The sequence below is a fragment of the Emydura macquarii genome, unplaced genomic scaffold, assembly GCF_026122565.2.
Source record: "Emydura macquarii macquarii isolate MOO-44397 ecotype Brisbane River unplaced genomic scaffold, CSIRO-AGI_Emac_v2 contig_1876, whole genome shotgun sequence".
NCBI lineage: Eukaryota > Metazoa > Chordata > Testudines > Chelidae > Emydura > Emydura macquarii.
Window position 1 is genome coordinate 9,729,154 of NW_027132013.1, and position 9,320 is coordinate 9,738,473.

Here is a 9,320-nt window from a genome sequence, read left to right on the forward strand (position 1 = left end):
GAAGCAGGGAGGGAGATGAGACATTAAAGGACAGAGAAGAAGAGAAAAGGAGGATGAGGAAGGAAGAAGAACAAAGGACAGAAATAGTATGAATCCTCAAAGAGTGCATATTTTCCCACGAAGTGACAATGAATGGAAGTTATTTCATCCCCTTAATCACTCTTGTTGCCAATCTCTGAACCTCCCCCCACATCTCTAGTTCTGTTGTATCCTCTTAGAGACCCCATGAGCAGAACTGAGCGCAGTGCCGAAAGGAAGGGTAAACCACTGATTTATAGTGGCATAATACTTTCAGTATTGTTCTCCATCCGATTTCTTAGATACAGTTCAATCTCTTGTGAATCAACTCAAAACTTTGTAGCTAATCTCATCTTCCACTCCCATCAGTTCCTGCCTTCTAGAAATTTTTCAAAGGGCTGTTTTGCTTTTCCATAGCAACTCACCCTACCCTATAAGCTCCCAGCACAACTCTGACCCTGCCTCCATTTCTGCTTGTTTCTATTCATCTGTTTCCCATGTCTCACTCACAGTTTATTTGCATCCTTCCCCCATTTTTTGCTTCATGCCAGCTCCCTCACTGCTTCAGACATCTTCATTCTCCTCCTTCGAATTGTTTTTTAAAGTTAGAGGTGGGTCTCAATTCTGATGTTCCAGTCCAGACCCTAAGCTTTCCCAGAAATTTAGGGTATTCAGTTCTGGGAGTTTGGTCCAGTACAGCCCATTCTCATAGTCAGGAGACAGATGTGAAGTTCAGGCCCTGATTGAGGGGTCTGGGATTCAGTGTACTGGTTAGAGCCCAGCTGTGCTTGGAACCCAATCCCTTGGCTGAGCTTTGAAGCACCAAGGTTGTCTACTCCAAGCTCTGTGCCTCTTCAGGTAAGCCCCAGAATGAGATGGAAACAGAGCTCTCTTCTCCAATTATAGGAGAAAGAGAAATACCTAGTCGCTATCATGTAGAATTTATGTAAATTAAGCTCTCTCTTCCTTGTACTTCTGTATAATGTTTTATGTTGCATGATATGTAGTTTTTGCATTCTGTTCTTGGAAATAATATTATACTTGTCATGTAATCGTATATATGAAAGGGCATATACAGAACAAGCCATAGCTAAACATTCAGGCTATGGTTGGATTTTGTAATAATTTATTCATATTGTATGTTGACCTGGTTATTGGGTTATTTATTGTATGAATAAGTTGGCTTAGTTTAATAGCAGGCTGTTGTGGAAATAAGCCCCAAGGCAAGACAATAGCTGCAGATAAGACACCTCTGGGTAAACACTTTGGGGAGGATGGTATGTTGAGATAATGCCTGAACTAATTAAGGGCCTTATAAAGGCAGCCACTCATTCAGGCAGTGGCATAGGCGCCAAAAACAGAGCTGAAAACAGGGGAGTTTGGGGAGGGACTGTGTGGTGTTCTGGTATTGTTGGGGTGCTCACTGGGGGTTGTTTTGGTGGGGTTTTTTTGGTTTTGTGTCTCTCACTGACAGGAAGTAGGGGGAAACGCTATGACAGATAGAGGCAGTAGTGGTAATCACTCAAGCAGTGGAAGAGACAATGAAGATGACTGGATGTGGAAGCTGTGGGATGTACATGATCCTGAGGGGGTACCTCAAAAGAGCTTTGTTTGTATGAAATGCCACCTCATAGAGCTGATGGAAGAGAAGATTTGAGGATTAGAGATGCAGGTGGAAATTCTGGTTCAGTTTAGAAGGGGGGTCGAGCAGATGTTGGAGCAAAAGAATGAGGATTCTGACGGTAAAAACCCAGACCTGCAGATGGAAGCAGGACCAACGAACTCTGAGGAGAGAATGCTGGGTGAGGAAAGTGGCCAGTGGAAGCTTGTGACTGCGAGAACCCAGCAGAGGAAAAGATGGACTAGTGAAGGAGAAATAGAGCTCAGAAAAAGATTTGCGGAATTGGAAAATGAAGAAGGGGCACAGGAGGTGGTTATTGAAGGTGGGAGAGCAAGGAAGAAGAGAAGAGCAGCTAGTCCTATATAAAGAGTGGATGAGCCAATGGAGATACCACCAATATGAGCCCCAGGAGGATACAGGAATGGTTGCAGAGGATTGCAAAGGAGAATAGCAGACGAGATGACTTGCAGCCAGAAAGAACGGGATAGGCCGGAGATTCACACAGTTGCCAAAAAAAGATTGGTCTGCATGATTGGGGACTCCCTGCTGAGAAAAACAGACAGGCCTGTAACCAGAACTGATCCAGAGAACAGAAGGGTGTTCTGTCTGCCGGGTGCTAAGATACAGGATGTGGACCTGAGGCTGAAGAGAATCCTAATGGGAACGGGAAAGAATCCACTGATTGTCCTTCATGTGGGTGCAAATGATATAGCTAGATTCTCACTGTAACTTAACAAAGGAGACTATGCCAGACTGGAGAAGACTCTTAAGGAAATGGAGGCTCAGGTAATGTTCAATGGGATTCTGCCTGTCCCTAGAGGAGGACAACAAAGGCATGACAAGATTCTGATGATCAACAGATGGCTCAGGCAGTGGTGCTATAAGAGGGTTTTGGGATGTCTGGTCACTGGGAGGTATTCATAGACAGAGGACTGTTCTCTTAGGATGGACTTCGCTTGAGTAGGGAGGAAAATGCACTTCTAGGATGGAGGCTGGCACAACTGATTAAGAGAGCTTTAAACTAGGGAGTTGGGGGAGATGGTTGGGAGATGCCCGGGTAATCTCCACGCCTGATTTTAGCATTGAGAGAGAAGAAAATGAAGTAAGAAAGTACACAGCAGTGGGGAGCAGAATGGACATTAAGAGGAAGGGTAGTGTAGATACCAGTCTAATATACGATATTGGTAGTAGAATGACTGTGCCAAATCAGGTAAAGAATGTGAGCAAAGCCAAAGAGCAAAAATTAAGATGTTTGTATACCAATGCAAGGAGCCTGGGTAACAAAATGGTGGAACGAGAGCTACTGGTAGAGGAAGTGAAACCAGAGATTATAGGAATAACAGAAACATGGTGGAATAGTAGTCATGACTGGTGTATCAGTATTGAAAGGTATGTGTTGTTTAGGAAAGACAGATATAAAGGCAAAAGTAGTGGAGTAGCATTGTATATCAATGATGAGGTAGACTGTAAAAAAATTAGAAGTAATGGAATTGATAAGACAGAGTCTGTCTGGGTAAAAATCACATTGGGGAAGCAAACTACTAGAGTTTCCTCTGGGATAGTGCTTGGGGTGTCCTACAGACCACCAGGATCTGATTGGACATGGATAGAGACCTCTTTAAGACTTTTAATGAAGTAAATACTACTGGGAACTGTGTGATTATGGGAGACTTTAACTTCCCAGATATAGACTGGAGGACAAGTGCTAGAAGTAATAATAGGGCCCAGATTTTATGAATGTGATATCTGACAGATTCTTTCACCAAATGGTTACTGAACCAACAAGAGGGGATGCCATTTTAGGTTTGGTATTGGTGAGTAGTGAGAACCTCATAGAAGAACTGGTTGTAGGGGACAACCTGGTGCGCGACCATGAGCTAATTCAGTTCAAACTAAATGGAAGGATAAACAAAAATAGATCTGTGACTAGGATCTTTGACTTCAAAAGGGCTAACTTTAAAAAATATGGGGAATTAGTTGGGAAATTGGACTGGACTGACGAACTTATGGATCTAAAGGTGGAGGAGGCTTGGAATTACTTCAGGTCAAAGTTGCAGGAACTATTTGAAGCCTGCGTCCCAAGAAAGGGGAAAAAATTCATAGGCAAGGGTTGTAGACCAAGCTGGATGAGTAAGCATCTCAGAAAGGTGATTAAGAGAAAGCAGAAAGCCTACAAGGAGTGGAAGATAGGAGGGATCAATCAAGGAAAGCTACCTCTTGGAGGTCAGAACATGTAGAGATAAAGTGAGAAAGGCCAAAAGCCAAGTAGAGTTGGACCTTGCAAAGGGAATTAAAACGAATAGTAAAAGGTTCTATAGCCATATAAATAGGAAGAAAACAAAGAAAGAAGTGGGACCACTAAGCAATGAGGATGGTGTGGAGGTTAAAGATGATCTAGGCATGGCCGAATTCTAAACAAATACTTTACCTTCATTTTTAATGAGGCTGATGATGAGCTTGGGGATAGTGGTAGGGCGGCTAATGGGAATGAGGATATGGAGGTAGAAATTACCACATCCGAGGTAGAAGCCAAACTCAAATATCTTAATGGGACTAAATTGGGGGGCCGGATAATCTCCATCTAAGAATATTAAAGGAACTAGCACATGAAACTGCAAGCCCACTAGCAAGGATTTTTAATGAATCTGTAAACTCAGGGGTTGTGCCGTGTGACTGGAAAATTGCTGCCATAGCTCCTATTTTTAAGAAAGGGAAAAAAATGTGATCTGGGTAACTACAAGCCTGTTAGTTTGACCTCAGTACTATGCAAGATCTTGGAAGAAGTTTTGAAAGAGAAAGTAGTTAAGGACATCGAGGTTAATGGTAATTGGGATAAAAAACAACTTGGCTTTACAAAAGGAAGATTGTGCCAAACCAACCTGATCTCCTTTTGTGAGAAGATAACAGATTTTTTAGACAAAGGGAATGCAATGGATCTAATTTATCTAGATTTCAATAAGGCATTTGATACGGTTTCATATGGGGAATTATTAGTTAAATTGGAAAAGATGGGGATTAATATGAAAATTGGAAGGTGAATAAGGAACTGGTTAAGGGTCATACTGAAAGGTGAACTGTCAGGCTGGAGGGAGGTTACTAGTGGAGTTCCTCAGGGATCAGTCTTGGGACCTATCTTATTTAACCTTTTTATTACTGACCTTGGCACAAAAAGTGGGAATGTGCTAATAAAGTTTGCGAAGTATTGCCAATACAGAGAAGGATAGGGATATCATACAGGAAGATCTGGATGACCTTGTAAACTGGAGTAATAGAAATAGGATGAAATTTAATAGTGGAAAGTACAAGGTTATGCATTTAGGGACTAATAACAAGAATTTCTGCTATGAGCTGGGGACGTATCAGTTGGAAATGAGCCATTAATGTGATGTGGCCATGAAAAAAGCTAATGCGGTTCTTGGATGCATCATACAAGGTATTTCCAGTAGAGATAGAGAGGTGTTAGTACCGTTATACAAGGCGCTAGTGAGACCTCATCTGGAATACTGTGTGCAGTTCTGGTCCCCCATGTTTAAGAAAGATGAATTCAAACTGGAATAGGTGCAGAGAAGGGCTACTAGGATGATCCGTGGAATGGAAAAACTGCCTTATGAGAGGAGACTCAAAGAGCTCTCTATAAATACATCAGAGGGATAAATACCAGGGAGGGAGAGGAGTTATTTAAGTTCAGCGCCAATGTGGACACAATAACTAATGGATAAAAACTGACCATCAGGAAGTTTAGACTTGACATTAGATGCTGATTTCTAACCATCAGAGGAGTGAAGTTCTGGAATAGCCTTCCAAGGGAAGCAGTGGGGGCAAAAAACCTAGCAGGCTTCAAAACTGAGCTTGATACATTTCTGGAGGGGATGGTATGATGGGACAGCCTAGTTTGGCAATTGACTGATCTTTGATTACTGGTGATAGATATGCCAATGGCCTGTGAAGGGATGTTAGATGGGGTGGATTCTGAGGTATTACAGAGAATTCTTTCTTGGGTATCTGGCTGATGAATCTTGCCATATTTGGGGTCGAGAAGGAATTTTCCCCCAGGGCAGATTGGCAAAGGCTTTGTGGGTTTTTCTCCTTCCTCTGTAGCATGGGGCATGGCTCACTTGCTGGTGGATTCTCTACACCTTAAAGTCCTTAAACCATGATTTGAGGACTTTAATAACTCAGTCATAGGTCAGGAAGTCTATTACAGGCGTGGATGGGTGAGGTTCTGTGGCCTGCGTTGCGCAGGAGGTCAGAATAGATGATCATATTGGTCCCTTCTGACGGTAAAGTCTATGAGTCTGTAACTATTAACTGTGAGGATGCTACTTCCTTGTTTTGCCAGTGTTTGGCACCACCTGATCAAGAGGACTATAAACAGTTAAAAAGACCCATTCTGTCCAGCAATTGTTGTTTGGGAGCTGTTTGGGGGGAACAGACAGACTTGGATGCCTGAAGTAGCTAGCCCCTCCTATGTTCCCCTCACACGGTGGAAGGGCTTAGGTAAGACAGATATGCATGCAGACCTTTTGTTATTTTCAAAATCCTTTTTCTTTTATGTTATGCTTTGTTTCTATGATAAGGTTTAAACAATACTGTGGTTTGAGAAGGCTGTTTGTCACTATATTTACCACTGGTCACAAAGTCTCAAAGGGAAGAACTAGGCAAGCACAGCTGTGTAGCATGAGATGTGGTCTAACCCTGTGGCCTGAGAGCTTGTCTGAGAGAGAGAGAATCACAAAATTACACCCTATGGAAGGTAAACAAGGTCTGGACCAAAGGGGTGCACTCAGAGAGACCAGAGAGCCATGACATATGTCATGTAATCATATATAGGAAAAAGCATATTAACAGCAATCCATCGCTTTCCATAGCTAAACATTTAAGTCCATGGTTATGTTTGTTACAGCCTTACTGTGTGGCACTTTATAAACAATGCACCATCATCATCCTTGGAGGCAGAGACCAGCGCTTCAGAACCACACAGAATGCAGGATTCACCCTATTGGAAAAAAGGAGGTAAAGAAAATGTCCTCTGTTTTGCTTAGTCTGGCCTTAGACTGTGTTTGTGAGGCTGAATCTTCTTTCATTTCCAAGTGCTCTGAAATCAGCAGGATGCCTAGCATCATGGGATCTGGAGCAGTTGCTGCTGCTGCTGCTGCCTTTACCTTTTATTACATTTTACAAGCTATTTGAGACAAATGGGTGCATGCTTCCCTCATTGCCTGCAAAGATACTGGCTGCAGCTACTCAAATTTCATGTTCTGCATAGTCTGGGAATAAGGCAATAACAACCACCATGAACACTCAGTGCCACCTTGTGGAGATGAAGATCATTTGACCATTACCCCCCGGTTAAAATAGTTAAGGTGCTGTCAGGTACCTTAGGATTGAAATTTAGTTTATAAAAAAGAAAAACAAGAGAGTTACAAAATATTTACCTGAAAGGTTTTTAAAAGTCAATGAACAGTTATTTAAGCAATCCCTACACTGTTGAGAACTCAGGCATGGTTATTTGTGCTAGTGAATCTGTCTTCCTGTCTAATCTTTCAACTACAATGTCAGTCTGTCTAATAATCTGCCAGTCTCTTTAGGCGTTGTTTTCCTCATGTGGACGTTTGATTTGCTGGAGAACTAGATAGTGAAAATGAATAGAAACAGAAAATGTAACTGGCTAAACTGAGACAAATGCAGAAAGGAAACAAATAGCATCACTGGAGAGAAATAAACTAGATTTGAATGAATTAGTAACAGTATCTGTTTTAATGGTTTTACTAATTTACTCTGTTACTAAAAACACAGGTGAGGATATTTACATGCAGATTGTATTTGCATGTGCATGTATTTATACCCTCCCAAATGAACTCACAAAGAAAAATAATAAAAGACAAAAACACCTTATCAATCGTGGGTGAACACTTTTCAAAAAGTGATCACTCCATATCTGACTCTCAGTCCTTGTCCTGAAAGGAAACCTGCATAAGACCTTCAAAAGATGAACCTGGGAACTTAAATTCATAATGCTATTTGACACTAAAAACATGGACTTAACAGAGACACCTGTTTTATGGCTCATTACAACAGTTTGTATGTAACACATCTTACTGCCTGTTAACTCTTAATTGCCCACTTCATGTTAGTGGTCTTCTACAGCATGTGCCATGTTTAACAATCTGTCCCACCTTGTATTTAGCTTAGACATTCTGGTCACTTTCTTCAGACTTAAGGAAGAGCTCTGTGAGACATGAAAGCTTGTACCTACCATCAACAGTAGTTGATCTAATAAAAGATATTACCTCACCTACCTTGTCTCTCTCATGTATTTATAAGTGCATTCAGAGCCAGGTAGTGAATCCATCCAGACAAGAGACACATTTACTAGGTAGATCAAATACAGTGGGGCTGATGTGGACTTTGAGCTCCAAAACCACAGCCTTCTACTAGAACCAAGCAGGTCACGCAATATATCTTGAGTATCCCATATGACTATTACAGTTTCCCTCTATTTATCAGGATGCAGTTATGTCTCTGTGCATGTACAGATTTTCTGTGGGAGGAGCTGTTAGGATTGTATAAGCTTTTTAAATATTGCTTAATTTTGTAATATTCATAAAACATTTCAGTGTCTTTTTAATTGGTCAATTTTCTACATAATAATTTTAAAATTAACATGCTCTGTCCCCTTTGATATTTTTCCTCTTTTTCTTTTCCCACTTTTACTTTATTTCTCCTTTCCTTTTAATTAATATCTTGAAGAATTTTTCTGCTAACTTTTAAGTGTCTGTTTTCTGTCATTCTCATTTTTCTTTAATGTTTATTATTGTTCCCTCTCCTCTCCACCTTTCTTTTCTTGTTTTGTTTTCACTTCTTTCCCTAATTTCTGTTTTAGTTCCTCCCTCCTTTCCCATGCCTGGGCATCGCTGTGGACAGTTCAATGCAAACCCCTGCTCAAAGCGCAGGTGGTCAAAAAAGCAAAGAAAGTGGTAGGTTTGTTTTGTGTGCAAAAACTTCTTGTCTTAACATGGAATTAAGGGTACAGGAGCTCATCAGCATCATGTACTCCTTGAGCCATATCAGAACATGAGATCCCCAAAATTCAAATGATGCAAAACAAGGAATGCAACGTTAAGGTGACACTTCTTGCACAGCAGTCACACAACCTTAGCTCTACTCTCTTACTCCAAAGTATTCAGAAATTCTGCAAGGAGATCCTCAGCCTCTTTGTCCAGTGTCATCTCTGACAACCAGGTGCCAGTGCTCCCCAGAACAATCATGCTGCCTAGAACCCAGTGAGGGTCTATTAAACTGTATGAGTAGGTGTGATGAACTGGCACTTTGGTGGGCATAGAAAAAGTAGCTGGTGCGGTGTGGCTTCGCCAGATATGTGAATCTGGAGAAACAAGCTTATGTTCTGGAAGGGGATAAAAGTACAGGGCATTGCTTGAACAGCTGCATGTTTGAGCATCTGCAACCCTGACCCCATTTAAAATTTGTATGTGAGATTATTTTCCTGGTTTTTAAGTAAGTAGAAGGTATTGAGGGTGCATATTCAGGACTCACTTGATAGTGGAGAGGAAGTATTGGTACTTGCATTGGCCTGATGTGTTCTCATTGACCCACCCATTACTTGGCAGACAGACAGGCCATTGCATGCTGGACCATCTGGAATTTCTCCCCGGAGTCCTCC